Source organism: Oncorhynchus gorbuscha, linkage group LG07 (assembly GCF_021184085.1).
Source record: "Oncorhynchus gorbuscha isolate QuinsamMale2020 ecotype Even-year linkage group LG07, OgorEven_v1.0, whole genome shotgun sequence".
Taxonomy (NCBI): Eukaryota; Metazoa; Chordata; class Actinopteri; order Salmoniformes; family Salmonidae; genus Oncorhynchus; species Oncorhynchus gorbuscha.
The window spans coordinates 35,632,985-35,646,214 of NC_060179.1; the positions used below are offsets into that span (position 1 = coordinate 35,632,985).

At 43.6% G+C, this 13,230-nt stretch overlaps 1 pseudogene; it reads left to right on the forward strand.

Moving 5' to 3' along the window:
• The window catches only part of LOC124038987, a 180,483-nt pseudogene that overhangs the window by 135,715 nt on the left and 31,538 nt on the right, over nucleotides 1–13,230 (forward strand).

The following is a 13,230-nucleotide window of genomic DNA, read 5'->3' on the forward strand; positions in this document are numbered from 1 at the left end:
GAAGTGATGCAGACAATTACATTGATGGAAGCTACAATCTATCTACAATTTTAAAGCTGATCTACTCCCTAGATAAAGAAATAAAGATAAACAAATATATATAATAATTTGAAAATGAATGACTCCATTCTCCTGTTTCCCAGTTTTCAAACAAAAGCTCAAACAGGAAGTACTATTGAGCGCTCAATACGAAAGTGTTCCGATGATGCAGACGCGAGGCTGTCGCACCCCTCACTCGAAGCTCCAATAATGTTTTGCAAGTACAGGCTGGGATATGTTCCGGGATTCACCCGATAGCATTGAGGAGTTTACCACATCAGTCAATAAGTGCATAAACAACGTCTTCCCCACAGTGACTATACGAATGTTACCAAACCAAAAAGCATGAAATAAAGGCACTATCCTTGATGGGATTAAAGGCTAGAGCTACTGCTTACAAAGAACAGGACATGGACATGAACACATACAAGAAAGCCCACTACCACCTCCAACAAACATGCAAAAACATGCACACATGCAAAAGGACAATATAGGAGGAAGGTAGAATTCTATTACACCAGCTCTGACACTCGTCAGATGTGGCAGGTCTTGCAGACAATGATGCCCAGTGATGCAGAACTCCAAAACGAGCTAAATGCCTTTCATGCTCACTTCAAGGAATACAACACTGAGTCCTGCATGAAAGCTCCTGTTCCAGATGACTGTATGATCTCGCTCTCTATGGCTGATGTGAGTAAACTTTTAAACAGGTTAACACTTGCAAGGCCACCAGACGGAATACCAGGTCACATTCTCGGAGCATTCGCAGACCAGCTGGCAAGTGTCTTCATTGAAATGTTCAGTCTCTCCTTGTCCCAGTTGGTAATCCCAACATGCTTCAAGCATCCTACCATTGTACCTGTTCCCAAGAGCTCTAAGGTAACCTGCCTAAATGACTATCGCCCTTTAGCACTCACATCTGTAATTATGAATAGCTTTGAAAGGCTTTCAAAGGCTTTCAAAGGCTTTTAGTCATTACGCACATCAACACCATGCCAGACACCCTGGTCCCACTCCAATTCACATACCACCCTCAACAGATCCGCAGATGGCGCAATCTCAATTGCACTTCACACTGCCCTCTCCCACCTGGACAAGAGGAGAACAAACTGTGTGAGAATGATGTTCATGGACTCCAGCTCATCGTTCAACACCGTTCAACCACCCTGCTTGTTTGACATTGGGCATCTAGGTATTCCACCGCTGCTTCGTCTATATTGCTTATTAAATGAAACCAAACATGAACTCAAAGGTACAATCTGCAATATTTACTGCTCTCCAATGGTCATTGGAATCCATGATATATATACACACTCAGGATTGTGACTTTAACTGTACTGTACCATATGCATCAGGCAGACTGGAGTTGATAGATAAAGTTATAGAAACTTTACATACATATTGTACTTACCTACTTACAGTACAGTGTTTATACATGTGAAGAGCCAGGTGAATAAGGTGAATTCATGTATATATTTAATGATGACTACATCCCAAATGAGATTCTATTCCCTATGTAGTGGACTACTTTTGACAAGGGACCATTGGGCTCTCGTCAAGAGAACTGCACTAGGGGACAGGGTGCCATTTGGGATGATGTAGCTCGGTGTTTGTTTTCAATGAGGGAAGTGTCTTGATCAAACCTCCAGCAGTAGCAAGCCAGAGGCCAATTAGATACTTCTCTCTACTACAGGCAGGCGCAGTGGTCTAAGGCAATGTATCTCAGTGCTAAAGGCGTCACCTCAGACCCTGGTTCGATTATAGGCTGCATCACAACTGAACGTGACTGGGAGTCTCATAGGGCGGCGCACAATTTGACCAGCATCGTCTGGGTTTGGCTGACAAGTAGCCTAGTGGTTAAAGCATTTGGCCAGTAACCAAAAGTTTGCTGGATCGAATCCCTGAGCTGTCAAGGTAAAAATCTGTCATTCCGCCCCTGAACGAAAGCAGTTAACCCCCTTGTCCTAGGCTGTCATTGTAAATAAGAATTTGTTCTTTACTGACTTGCCTGGTTAAATACAGGCTAATGAATGCATCTATAAGTGTTTCTCCTGATTGAACACACAACACGCACTCACTCAGCCCTCTATTGATTTAAAGCATGCATTTTAGCACATTTCCTCCCCTAATAAGGGAGGTCATCATAAGTTTCAATGTTCCGCCAGGTTCAGCATATTTGTCTCTGTTAAAACCCGATACTCTCCCAATTCACTGAACTACCAAGCAAGCCTATAGCCGAGCCTTGATCTGTGATCCAAACCCTATGATCTAGTCCCGGGATAGGCTGCTCCGGTCCAGGATGGCCGAAATCACTTTTTGATTAGTTCTGCAGGGCAGGTAAAAGACAGACTTACTTATTCAGTTTTACTTTCAAAACTGATGTGATCAGTTTTGGAAGTTCCCAGGAACCGCTCATTTCCTGAAGTGTTTAGCTGTAAATGTTGTGTTCCCAGGTGCAGGAGCCGCAGATGGACAGGCAGCTGATCGAGATGTCTCCGGTGATTCAGAAGCTGACGGACTTTTAGGATGCAATTGGTGTTATGTTCACGCACTGTCGCCTGCTGGTCAAATCTTTCACACTGAGGACCGTGGGCTTCAACCACCTCACACTGTGAGTATGGGAGGGGTGTGTGTGTGAGCGTGTGCATGGGTGCGCGTTATTACGAATATTCTCTCATAACTCTCATAACAGTCCTAAATGCCACCATTAGTGTACATCTCTATATCTTTAGCTAGGTCCTAGTTAATTTTCCACTAGTGCTCTCGTCGAAATAAATGCACTATATAGGGAATAGGGTGCCATTTGGGAAGCACCCCATAGCCTTGTTCAGTATGAGACATCTAGTCTACAGTAGGAGTGTCTTCCAGTCTTCAGAGCTTTGTGCACATAGTCACAGGGCCTGCTGCCTGCCTCTCTGCCCGGTCCATCCTCCATCGCAATCCGGTAGTGATGGATGGATTGTTTAACTCCTAGTTCGCCCAATGCCTAATCCTGTGGCTTTTACAGCATGCGTAGTCCTCCCAGGGTACACTAAAGCCCCTCTCCAGCCATGGCCCGACTCCGCTAGGGAGGTCACAACCCCACTCCCCCATGGGAAATTGAGTTTTTACATGTTGTTGATTATATTTACTGGCTGGCCTGTGGCATTGGTTGTTAATCCTTCTCTCTCATGTGAATAGAGCCTTTCACTTTCTCCCTAATTTGTCTCTCTGTTTCTGTCTCATTCTCTTGTTCTTTCTCTCTCTCTCTCTCTCTCTCTCTCTCTCTCTCTCTCTCTCTCTCTCTCTCTCTCTCTCTCTCTCTCTCTCTCTCTCTCTCTCTCTCTCTCTCTCTCTCTTTCTCTCTCTCTCAGCTCTGTGAGGTCTTGGAGGCCCATTTCACTTGATTTAATTTATATTCATAGTTTTTAGTTTAAGTTAATAACTTAGAACTTTTATGTTTTAAGCCATTACTTGCAGGCAGTGTATTATGTATATTATAGTAAGCATGCACACATTTTGTTAGCTTACTTTAGGTTTATTTGAATTCTGACACATTTACTGTGTTGTTGTTGCTTTGGAGACACATTTTTACGAATACTGTCTTAGATATTGTTAGACTTGATTTGACCCTAGAGGTCATTTCAGATGCCAACATCGCTTACATTTTCTCCAAATGCTTTTATATTAAATCAAACTGCATGTTTCTTTTTTAACAATGGTGAAATCATTGGTTTTATAAAGTTGCTGACATTTCAATCAGGTCGAATTCAATTGGGTGAAGAACTGCTGTGTTTCGCTTCCCTGCTTGTTACCTTTCATAGGTGGCTTTCATCGCTTGCGCCTTACAGTAGGGGCGGCAGGATGGCCTAGTGGTTAGAGCGTTGGGCTAGTAACTGGAAGGTTGCACGTTCAAACCCCTGAGCTGACAAGGTACACATCTGTCATTCTGCCCCTGAACAGACAGTTAACCCACTGTTCCTAGGCTCTCATTGAAAATAAGAATTTGTTCTTAACTTACTTGCCTAGTTAAATTAAGGAAAAATTACAGTAGTAAAACAGTATTAAAAAATGGGAGATTTTACTCGAGTGAGTGCAGACAATGTGTTTTTGAATAAGTCAGCTTTGATTCACACTTGTCTCGAGTTACCCTGTTACCTTTGGTGTTTCATTTTCAAGTTTCATGTTTTATTAGTTGTACAGGATACACTTGGTATATACACCGGCCAACGAAAGGCTTATATGCACGTTCCTTCTCGACAATGAAACAACAATAGGAAATGATAAAATAAAAAAATACGAACGTAAAGCAAATTGCTCAGTAGAATGAAATAAACATTTTAGCATGTTTTACTGCTTTGTACTGTAGCATTGTTTTTAAATGAAAGGAAAAGCTCTTCACTCTAGTAGCTCCGATGCAATACTTTATTCACCAACGTTTAAAAGAAAGCTGTCTTCACGGTTTCATCAAATGCTCTGTACTTAGCATTCCTCTTTCATTGTGTTTAAAATGCTCTTAAAAATGACACGTAATGGAAAATAATTGCAGAGGTCATGCCATCTTTTAGGAGATGTGCTTCACTGTGTAGAGCATATGAGGGTTAAATGTGTGATCCATTCAAAAAAGTGAAATGTTAGCAACACAATGGTGAGTTTTGACAGCAAAACCAAATTAGCCTTGACAGTGCATCTCTGATATCTTATTGGCAGGCAGCACTCAGTAATTGCTTTTAGATTTGCCACAAGGATGTGTGTGTGTGTGTGTGTGTGTGTGTGTGTGTGTGTGTGTGTGTGTGTGTGTGTGTGTGTGTGTGTGTGTGTGTGTGTGTGTGTGTGTGTGTGTGTGTGTGTGTGTGTGTGTGTGTGTGTGTGTGTGTGTGTGTGTGTGTGTGTGTGTGTGTGTGTGTGTGTGTTGTGTTTTTTAATCCATCACTTTAACGTCAGAGCCTTTCACCACTCATGGTCAGTGAAGTCGATTAGAGGGCTGAACTGTCAAGGTTAACTTTGAAGGTTTCTCTTCCTTCTCAAAGAATAGACTGACGCCTGCAATGCTAACCCTATTATTAATGGCCAACTTATTATTAGACTCAGTTTTTACACTAATTCTTAGCCATTATATAATAATAATAATAATGTTCAATTGGATTTATGCAGCATCTTTCCACCTAAAGTAGGTGCTCAAAGCGCTTTACGTAATAAGGGGGAAACTCACCTGTTGAGGTGATGCACGGCACAGGAGGCTGCTGAGGGGAGGACAGTTCATAATAATGGCCGGAACGGGGCACATGGAATGGCATGTGTTTGATACCATTCGATTACCACAAGCCCGTCGTCCCCATTGAGGTGCCACCAACCGCTTTTGATGCACAGCAACCATTGGGTGCCAGAACGCTCACCACAATTCTGCTAGCATGGTGAAGAGGTGAGGAGTGATATATGCCAATTGGGAATCAGCGGAATAATTAGGTGGCCGTGAATGTGAAGATTATGATACAAACCTTTATAACACATTTTATGGGGGGGCCAATTCTTTACCATTAGCTTGTGATTATACCCAGTAGTCAAGCCTAATGCTGATATTTTTACTCAAAAAGTATTAGTGGACGTGTAAAAATAAATCAACTGTTTGTAATGAAGGTCATCTAAAAAAGTAACGAATCCCTTGTTCTTAAAATGGGATGCTGATGAAACCGAGTTTGAAATTGAACCTGAGAACAAGAGGTCGCTAGCAGTGTGAGTCCGCCCAAAGCCCAAAGTAGGGCAACCTTTAGAACCCTATCCCATCACACTGGAAACCGAAATGAAGGTCATACAAATGAATAGTACAGGACGTAGAGGAGACGAGCCCCCCCCCCCCTCATTGTGGAAGTAGATAGATAGAACACACACTCAGTAACCTCATAGTAGTGAATTTAGATAGAGTCTGACCTAGAGGAAGTGGAGCTGTGAGTTGACGCCTTTTAGAGATCCTAGTGACATTAGACAACCTCAGAGGAACACAGACGGAGAGACTCTGCTCCCACGACTCTACCCTCTAAATCCCCTCTGTTGCCTCTCAAATGGCACCCTATTCCCTATACAGCGGACTACATTTGACCAGAAAGTAGTGCACTATAAAGGGATTAGGGTGCCATTTGGGACGCATACCTTTTATCATAGACCCCTAATGGTCAGGACACTCAATGGCTGCCATGATCAATGATCCCAAACCACGAGAGACCGCACCGCTCCTCTCATCCTGCCCCTCTCCGCTCAGGTATATATAGCCTCCCCTGTTGGATCAGGCCTAAACAACCTCCCGGACTGATACTGAACTGGGAAACTCTATTTCTAGAACTCCTAAGTAGCAAAGGAGCCACATACACGAACACACACACAGGTGTTACAAAATGGAGTAGTTGTCGTTGGAACGCGATCCTCCTGAAGCTGTTAAAGGTGTTTTAGATCAAAGTCAGTGCAGAATAAAACATGGGATTCACACTTTACTTCAATTTCCCCCATCGTTTACCATCTCACTACCGCTGCATTGTGCCTCCTGTGTTGGAGAGATGGCTCTATGTGGCTTTCACACTAAAACGCTTTCCTTCTGCCCTGACCCTCTATCTCTCTCGCCTTTTTACTATGTTTTTCTATATCGATATCTATATCTATTATTTTTTCTATCCCTCTAGAACACACATGCTCACTGTCATCTTAACACACACATATTGAGGTTCAGTATGTGCGTGCTGCAGCACTCTCTCTCTCTCTCTCTCTCCCTCACCCTTCTTATGAAGCACATTCCAGGAGAGTTTCCCAGTTCTGATATGCCGCATAACAAAAAATGTGCCTGCCAGTCGATGCCGCAGAAAGGGGACAATAAACTCTGACCTTTGATGTGATCATTTCCACTCCTCATCCCTCCTCTCTTTCACCCCTCCTCTCTTTCCCCCCTTCCCTTGCTCCTATGTCCTCGCTCTACCCCCTCTCCACTCAACTATAACTGTACTCAGTCAATCCTGCTCTAACCTGCTGAACCTCATATTTCTGTTTGCGTCCCAAATGGTGCCCTGTTCCCTAGACAGTACACTATTTTTGGTCGAAAGTAGAGCATTGAAAAGGGAATAGGGTGCAATTTGCGATACAGTCAATGTCTACATATCTCCAATTCCGCTCTGCTCACTGTGGTCTGTGCTGCCCGCCCTGGCTCCTTGGCATAGCACCAACCTACATCTGCAACACTAATCTATAATTCTGTTTAATTAAGGAGCAATGCTGTGCAGCGCCTCTCCTCCATCTCCTACTACACTGCAGTACCCCCCTGTCTAATATGGTACTACTGCATAGGGAGTAGAAGGCTCTGAATATGATCAAACACATCCATAGATATCGGTAGGGGTTTAATGTTGGAAGGTGTGTGTGTGTGTGGGGTGGGGGTACTGTGCATGTCTGCTTGTCCTAGTTAATTCAACACAATTGACTGAACGCAGCGGTATCATTGATCTGATCCAAGCTTACCATTCTATTTAACCTTAGCGGTATAAACTTCTCTCCATGTGGGTAATAACCTTTCACTTGTCACTGACTGTTAGGGCCTGCTCTCGTCTCTCCCCAGGGCTGCCCATGAGTAGTGTGTGTGTGTGTGCACGTTCGCATTAGTGCTTTAGTGCATCACAATCAGCATGGCACTAAGGCTAAAGCCCCCATGGGTTTGACTAAGAGTTGAAGACACATGTGAATTGAAGGCCTGTGGCTGTGCACCTAAATAAGCCCTCTTTCCTCTTCCTCACCCCTCTTTACCCCCCCCCCCTTTCTACCCGTTTCCCTGTTTCGCTCCCTCTCTCTGGGGTCACAACCAGAGAAGGGAGTTCCTGGGAGCCTCCATCATGCAGCTGATGGCTACAGAGTACCTCTTCATCCATGTCCCTGACCACCACGAAGGACACTTAACAGTAAGGAGAAATCCCCGAACTTCTCTCTCCATCTATTCTCTTCTTCCTTCTCCTCATCTAGTTCCCTTGCTATTGACATCTTTTGTCCGTCTTGCTTTGCTTCTCTCTTTCTGCCGCTTCTCCCTCCTCGCCTTGCACTCCTCTCTCACTGTGCCCTCTCTCTCCTCTCCGGCTCTCCCCGTCTTTGTTTGTTCCTCCCTCTGTACCCATCTCTCCGTTTTTCTCTGGTTATTCACAGCATCCGTTTTTCTCTCTCTTCTTTAGCTCTTCCTGCTCCCTTTGTACCCCCCCCCCCTTTCTTTCCCTGTCTTTGTGTGCTGAAAGGAAGAGTTACTGGGCTAAAGAGAGAGCGAGATGGGTAGCCTATTGTTGCACGGGAAAGTGTCTTTAATAGCCGGCCTTTGTTGGTACTCTTTTGTGATGGCTGTGGAGTGCAGATGAAAACAGATTGTCTCCGTCCTTGGATGATGCTGTAACAGTGTGTGTGTGTGGGTTTAAGGGTGTCTCTGTGTTCATCTTATACAATACTTGCCGGAACATTCCAGTCGTGCATTTCCCATCCTGTCAATCAATATTGAATGGTGGAAAGGAAGAAAAAAAAACGTCATTCCACTCTTTCCTTTTGGTTCCTTTTCCTTACGTACTCTGCAGTGGGGAGGAGCATGCAGTGCAGTGGTGCTGTAACTGATTTGTCATAGAAAAGTCCTAACTAAAAGCTGCTAAGTAAAAACAGATCTGCAGTTAGATATTTATTAGTGGAGAGTAGATGTGACATCAATGGGATAAAAGCTCTGCAGTGAAGCATAGCTAAGAGACTGAGATGGTCCCGGCCTGCCCAAGAGTAGAAACAGACTCGGACTCAAATGGATTTCAAATTGAAGTGCTCATTCAACACATTGCCTTTGTGTGTGTGTGTGTGTGTGTGTATGCATGTGCGCGCGCGTGTGTGTGTGTGTGTGTAGCGTTAAGATCGAGTTAGCTGAGACGTCCCACAGCATTTGATCTATTCTATCTCTACTTTCCCCACTACTGCGTTTATATTTATAATGTTTATGCCAACTCTTTCAGAGCGGGCAATGCACTCGTCTTGTTTTGACATGTCTTCATCTGCTGAGCTTTGAATCTCAATGTAATATTTAACAGTCCAATGATGTGAAAAGTGAAACATTGAATAGCCTGGCGTGATCCTACACGCTACAGGGTCTGTGATGTATTAGTCCATATGGTGTTTATTTTCCTTTTTTTTCTTTTTTTTGTATGTGCGTGTGTCCTGTGCACGCACTTTGGCATATGTGCAAAGTGGATCTGTGAGACTTGGATATTCTGTGTGTGATCAAAATTGGATGTGTGTGTGCGTGCATGTGTGTGTTCCACAGTTGTTGCGTAGCTCATTGGTAAACAACCGTACCCAGGTCAAAGTGGAAGAGGAGCTGGGCATGCAGGAGTTTGCCATCACTAACGACAAAGCCAAACGGCTCGTGGTCCTCCGCACCAAGACCCTAGCTGACCTGCTGGAGTGTATGTAGTATAGCGTTTAAACCCTGTTTAAAACCTCAACCATTGTCTATTTATTTGTACCATATGTACAAGGCATTTTTCTAATTTCTCTCTTAATTTAATAACAAAATTATTGCCATTTTGCGTGTACTGTATTTGTATATGTCCAAGGCCTCTCCACTCTCTCTGATGTGAAGTTTTAAAAAATTTACCAAAATTGTTTTTTGGCATAGAGATCCTATAGTACATTGCTCTCTCCTTGAGGTTTTTAAATTGGAGTTTGCGTGTTTTTGTCCATAGGCTACATGTCCTCTCCCTCCTTGACGTCTTCAAACCCTGAAATATTGGCATTTTACTATTCACTTTCCTTTATAATAATAATAATATATGCCATTTAGCAGACACTTTTATCCAAAGCGACTTACAGTCATGTGTGCATACATTCTTGAAAGGCAAGTAAAGACATTTAGTTATCCTGTGGAAGTACAGGTACGCCGGCTTGTCCTTTGGCTCCCGAGCCCTTGCTTGGTGACCGGAGGGTTGATGATGAGTGTGAGGGCTCCCTGTCATGGCTAGTGAAGAGGAAGGTTATAGCCTTCCCTCCCTCATTTGGCCTCCCAGCCTTCTGGTCTTTAGACATCAAAAAGGCTAAGTTGCATCCCAAATGGCACCCTATTCCCAACATAGTGCACTACTTCTGACCAGGGCCATAGGTCTATGTAGGGAATCGCTTTTTGGGATGCGTCCTGAAAAAAGTCTTGAACATTAAGGGGTTGGGAGGGTTAGGTTGTGGAGAGGGTTGAGAGGATGGAGGGGCGGCCGCATGATGAGATATACACTACTGGATGCTCTTCAAAGGCCAAGCCACAAGAGGATGACATGCACTGTGCGCACACACATATACAAACACATGTCCACACACTCCTGCGCACGCACGCACACACACACACACACACACACACTAGATCATTCGCATCCTCTTATATTCTTCTAAGGCCAGGGCAGAGCAAAGGAGAGATGATGACAGCAGGGTTGAGGGGTTTGGGCTGAAATGAGTGGTTCTCTTGAGCATATAAACAGTCATGTCATCTAACTAGCTACGTACACACAGTGTACCTACAGTAGAGCCTCGACACTGTCTCTCTGCATCTCAAATGGCACCCTATTTTCTATATAGTGCATTACTTATGACCAGAGTACATAGGGTTCTACTTTTGACTATGTACTGTTAAATGGCATATGATATTACACTGAACAAAAATATGAATGCAACATGCAACAATTTCACATATGTTATGGAGTTACTGTTCATGTAATGAAATCAGCCAATTTAAATCAATTCATTAGGCCCTAATCTATGGATTCCACGACTGGGAATACAGATATGCATCTGTTGGTCATAGATACCTTTTAAAAAAAAGATGGGGACGTGGATCAGAATACCAGTCAGTATCTGGTGGGACCACCGTTTGCCTCATGCAGCGCAACATATTTTTTCTCAATAGAGTTGATCAACTCTATTGCGAAAGAAATGTGTTGGCCTGTGGAATCTTGTACCACTCCTCTACAGTGGCTGTGCGAAGTTCCTGGATATTGACGGGAACTGGAAGACGCTGAGTCGACACGCTAAGTCGTACATGTCGATCCAGAGCTTCTCAAACATGCTCAATGGGTGACATGTCTGGTGAATATGCAGAACTGGGACATTTTCAGTTTCCAGGAATTGTGTACAGATCCTTGCGACCTTGCTGTCCATTATCATGCTGAAACATGAAGGAATGGTGGTAACAATAGGCCTCAGGATCTCATAACTTAGTGCATTCAAATTGCCTTCGATAAAATGCAATTGTGTTCGTTGTCTGTAGCTTATGTCTGCCCATACCATAACCCCACCCTCACCATGGGGCACTATGTTCACAACGTTGACATCAGAAAACTACTCGTCCACACGACGCCATACACGTGGTCTACGGTTGTGGGTCCGGTTTGACATGCTGCCAAATTCTCTAAAACTACATTGGAGGCGGCTTATGGTAGAGAAATGAACATTCAATTATCTCCCAACAGTTCAGGTGGACATTCCTGCAGTAAGCATGCCATTTGCACGCTCCCTCAAAATGTGGTATTTGGTTGTGTGACAAAACAGCACATCTTAGAATGGCCTTTTATTGTCCCCAGCAGAAGGTGCACCTGTGTAACGATCCTGTTGTTGAATCATCTTCTTGATATCCTACACCTGTCAGGTAGCTGGATTATCTTGGCAAACAAGAAATGCTCACTAACAGGGATGTCAACACATTTTTGCACACCATTTGAGAGAAATAAGCTTTTGTGTTTGGAACCCTTCTGGGATCTTTTATTTCAGCTCATTAAACATGGGACCAGCACTTTAACATGTTGTGTTTATATTTTTTCGGTATGTATTATATTATTATAGTAAGACAACCTGAAGTAGGGCCTGCTGCATTACGTCATATTAACCTTTCCACACTACATTACCACTAACTTTACTACTCTGGCTGAAATATTTTATTTTCAAATCATCCTTCCAACAACTATGGTGGAAGCTCATATTTCTCTGTATATTTTATATTATTTCCAATTTCCATTTGATACTGTTTTGAAGGTAGACTTTATTATTAGGTCCAGGACCCGTATCCACAAACTATTTCAGAGTAGGAGTGCTGATCTGTCCATATAATCGTATACAAAAGTCTAAACTGATCCTAGATCAGCACTTAAACTCAGAGACAATTTGTGGATGTGGGTGTTTATCAACAACAGGAGCCAGCCATCATCATCTATTATATTTCCCCTTATTTTACCAGGTAAGTTGACTGAGAACACATTTTAATTTACAGCAATGCCCATGGGAATAGTTACAGGGGAGAGGAGGGGGATGAATGAGCCAATGGCAAGCTGGGGATGATTAGGTGGCCATGATAGTCAGATTGGGAATTTGTGCCAGGACACCAGGGTTAACACCCCTACTCTTACAAAAGGTGCTATGGGATCTTAAGTGGCCACAGACAGTCAGGAAACCCATTTAACATCCCACCTGAAAGACAGCACCCTACACAGTGTCACCAATCACTTCCCAGGGGCATTAGGATATTTTTTTAGACCATAGGAAAGTGTCTGTCACGACTTCCACCGAGGTTGTTTCCTCTCCTTGTTCGGGCGGTGTTCGGTGGTCGGCGTCACCGGTCTTCTAGCCATCATCGATCCACTTTTCATTTTCCATTTGTTTTGTCTTGTTTTCTTATATACCTGGTTTCCATTTCCATCATTCATTGTTGTGTATTTAACCCTCTCTGTTCCCCCCATGTCCTTGTGTGGAATTGTTTGTTTGTAAGTGCTTGTACGCTATGTTACTGGTGCGCATCGGGTTTTGTACCCATGTCGTTTTTTTTTGTATTGCCGTGGGTTTTGTAATTAAACTGCTCCGTCTAGTATCTATCTCTATTCTCCTGCATCTACCTTCACTGCCACCAGTTCCGCAACTCTTACAGTGTCTCCCACTGTCCCTCCAACACCACTTTCAGCAGCATCTGATCTCCCAACCAGGACCAACCGTGCTTAGCTTCAGAGGCAAGCCAACAGTGGGATGCAAGGTGGTATGCTATTTACCTGGATTGATTCGGTCAATATAAACACACTTTGCGTATAGCCATTCCATAACTTCCTCATTTCTTCCTCTCTTGTGTTCATGTTGTTCTTAACCACAAAGCAGCCTTTAAATGTGTCTGACGTTACCTCTTAAACATCAACTAAGTAGCCTAGA